Consider the following 4,313-nt stretch of genomic DNA (forward strand, 5'->3'; position numbering starts at 1 on the left):
CTGGGTGAACACAAAGTGATTGAGGTGATAAGAGGAGGAGGAGAGGGAGGGAGGGAAGTGGGTGGGTGTGTCTGTGGGTGCATTACTATGCTGTTGAGCAAGAGTTCTGCTCTGACTGCATCTCATCACCTGAGGGTAAAGTAACTAAGTACATTTACTCAAGTACTGGACTTGGACTGGAAGTTTTGATTTTTTTTGTTTTACTTTACTGGAGTATTTCCAAATTTTCAGTACTTTTATTTCTACCACACTACATCCTCCGAGACTAAAGTTCACATGTGGAAAAATGCTCCCATAGCGATTCATCAACCACATTGTGTGTATTAGTGCTGTTGTTCTTGTCAACATGTTAGCATCTAACGTGTTGTTAGCATTATTAGCTGTCTGGCCTGGTCTGGTCTGATGGTAGGAATAAACTAAGAGAAGGAGGATGGGATTGTTGCTGGAGAAACGTGTCAAATGTTGTGCATTATTAATATTCCCCCAAAACATGTAGAAAACTAAGCTTTTGATAATGTCTGATTGTAATTACTGATTCACCTGGAGCAGGGGTGATGCAACTTTGATGATGGAGAGAGGGACACTATATTTCCACACCCACTCCAGAGGAGTGTCCACTTACTGCAGACACCTCTTATCTACTACTTATTTTAACTTTTTTTTCATAATTAATGCCCTACTTCGTCATTCTATGTCACACAAAAGTAGCAAAAATAGACGATCTACAAGCTCAAAACGCGTCGCAGTGCGACGCGTTTGAGCTTGTAGATCTATTTTTGCTATTTTTTAATTGGAATCCTGAAAAGTAACACTTGTATTTAATTTCAAATGCATTTAGTTATACTTATGTTCACTTTATGAACTTAAATACAAATACATTGGACATAAAAAAGACACTATAATTGTAATACTAGTCATTAAGCTACTAATATAGACTGAAGTAATTAAAGTGGGTCATGTTTGCATGTTAGGAATCATAACAGCTGAAATCAATAATATATCACTATTCCCATATTAACCTGTGGGCCGCATTAAGTGAAGGTGGGGGCCGCATTAAGTGAAGGTGGGGGCCGCATGTGGTCCCTGGGCCGCTAGTTCCTAGTTGCCCATGTATGACCTGGAAGTTAAAGACCTGCATTCTGATCTGACAGGAGAATGCTGCTTCTTCTGGGACCAAGACCAGATCAGTCTTTATACGGTGCATGCCGCCACCTAGTGCACCGGGGTTTGTACTGTTGTCTGTGCAGTATCATGCAGTCTAATGAGTCTATGGTTTCACCAGTGTTGGAAAAAGTACAATACTGCAATGTATAAATATACTCTCCGATACAAATAAAAGTCCTGAATTCAAAATTTACTTGAGTATACAAGTACAAAAGTATTGGCATCAACATATACTTAAGTACTAAAAGTAAAAGTACTCATTATGCACAATATCCCATTTCACATGTTTCAAAATGTATAAGACTCCTTGATCGTCCTTTGATTTTCCTATTTGTCTCATCTGTTTAAGAAAGTAGGTAGCTGATATATTGCACTTTTACCTTAGCGCTCGGTATTCTCTTAGTTGCTTGTTTTAGAAGAGAATGCACTTAAGACTTCTGGTGATTAGTAGTTTTCTTCCCTACCTATGTTGAATGCACTTATTGTAAGTCGCTTTGGATAAAAGCGTCTGCTTAATGTAAGGTAATGTTAAGTGGTCAGTTCGGTGGACCCCCATGTGCATTTCCAGAGCTCCGGGCTTGGATCAATGGCTTGGATTATTGGTATGGTATCACAATCAAAACATATTTTGCAACGTTTTAAAGAAAAAAAAAAGAAACTATTCTATATATTAAATCATTAAAATCTACTTTTCTCTTATAGAGGATATGCGTGTGACATCATCATCAAACCCGGAAGTTATGCAGGAATGCCTACTGAGTGTCAAAAAAATACTTTCTGGCCTTGACAGCCCATGCATCCAAACAGAAAAGTCATATCTGATTGCATTAAACAACATTAAACAATGTTAAACTCAATTTGCATGTTTCTTTTCCACTCGATTTGCCACTCGATGTGCCATTCACTTTAAGCATGCGCATATCCTCTATTCATTATCAAATATTTCTTTCTTTTTTGGGTCCTGTTTATAGTTGAATTCAGGACATCCAGATTGTCAGATGGTTCTTTCTTGTCTTCATCCAGCTCCACTCCCCCTGAAAGGCATCTAATCCTCTTCAAACTGATGTGAAAGTGAAGTGTGTGGATATTTCTGTCACGTTTTATCCACTGCTGTCTCTCCATATTTGGGCTGACACCATCATCATCATCATCATCATCATGATATACACCTAGTTTGTATGAGGGGCCAGAGGGGGCAGAGGGGGTGTGCCATCCATAGAGCTAGAAATAATAGAGAGGGTACCGGTTATTCCCTCCCATCCACTTGCATTGAGTTGCTGACCCAGCGCATGAGCCGAAATCACCCCTTCCTCCGTGTTGTGAAATGTGACGGACGAGGCCTACTTTGGGGCTTCTGTGACGCGTTTTGCGTCACCTCGGTGCACAGCCCCGTGCGCAAGCTCGTGCGTCGAGCCCATTAGCCTCAGGCCGTTTTTAGCTGCAGTACCTATGAATGGCCAGCATGTGTCCAATGCGCTTCAATACAACCACTGGGTTCTGGGGGCTTGGTGCCATCCCACGTAGTATCATGGGAGCTGAAGAGGAGAGGCGGGGGTTAAATGTCGGGGAGCTAGAGAGGGCCGGAGTTCACGTAGAGTTTCAGGACGTGCATCACGAAGACGGAGACGACGAAGAGGCCGCTCATCACCAGCACCGTCCATGGACCGACCTTGGCCGACTCTCCTGTGTGGAAGTTCAACCCGCCGCCTTTGCCCGCCGACTTTGTGGTTCCCGTCAGACCGCCGGTTCCTTTCCTTGCTACTTGCCGGTCGTTGGGAATGGTGCGTTTGGGCATTTTAGTTTATCGTTCTGAGAATAGTCCCAATACAAAAGCACACGAACGTCAAACCGATGTGACCTGAGATGTCGAGCTGCAAAAGCTTATATTGACGCGTCACAGCGTGACATCAGAGTCTTGTGTGATTGGCTCAGATGTATGCTGTTGTTATGGGTCGTGACTCGCAAGTAATTTATTTTTTGTTTCCTACATTTTTCTTTTAAAATTGTTTCAATAGATTGTCAAACATTTCCTCCCAAGAATCACAAGTCTTCATAAATTAAAATCATCAGCTTCTATCTTCGTAGCTTTTTGTAGCAGATATACAAACTTCGCGCTCTATACCTTTAGGTATAGAGCGGATTGGCGTCAACGTTCTGATTGGTCAGGCTCGCCAAGGTTCTGATTGGTCAGGTCCGTCAACGTTCTGATTGGTCAGGTCCGTCAACGTTCTGATTGGTCACTATTCATGACATCATAGTGGACCTGACCAATCAGAACCTTGGCGAGCCTGACCAATCAGAACGTTGACAGACCTGACCAATCAGAACCTTGGCGAGCCTGACCAATCAGAACGTTGACGCAAAAGCCAGGTATAGAGGGCTAATATCCGCTCTATACCTAAAGGTATAGAGCGGCTAGCGCCGCTAACAATAATTTAACTCTTGATATCGTAAAATGAAACCAAATGGACCCGTAAGGGTCCATTTGCGGGTCCATTTGGTTTCATTTTACGCTCTCAAGAGTTAGAGATCTAATAAGGGTCCATTTGGTTACCAACTCTCCATCATTTAGCTGGGGAGCGGTCCAGGCCGTCTGCATGCCTTTTATGCCCATATGGAGAGTTCTTGATGACATCAAGGTACTCCATATATGGGGATTTGCCCATGGGCATGCCCATATATAGACATATCGGTCAGACTGGCGCTTTTGAACAACATAGTTTGAAGTCTATCGGTTGGAGGTTCTCGGGGATGAATGAACAACAGACGCCAGATCTCTGTATGTGTCTGTCTGTCTGCCTGTGTCCCTTTTGCGCCCATATATGGAGTTCCCTGATATCATCAGTAAAGGCCCATATACTGATGGCAACCGGGCAGGAAGCAAACAAAGATACTTTGTAAATATTGTCTAGACCTTGCAGTCATTTTCCGTTTTATAGTTGTATATCACGATAATCCTTTATTTTGATAACTGTTTGTAAAAGATAAATAAAAGCAAATGTGTTTTATGTTATATGGAATTTTATGTAATGCCACCTGTATGTTGAAACGAATTCCAATGGATGTGCAATAATTACAGCTCTTACAAAATCGTGTTTATTGCGTTACAAAACATATTTTTCAAGGTTCAAGGTCTATGTTGGCGTAAC

The sequence above is a fragment of the Gymnoscopelus microlampas genome (assembly GCF_963454915.1).
Source record: "Gymnoscopelus microlampas genome assembly, chromosome: 11".
NCBI classification, from domain to species: domain Eukaryota; kingdom Metazoa; phylum Chordata; class Actinopteri; order Myctophiformes; family Myctophidae; genus Gymnoscopelus; species Gymnoscopelus microlampas.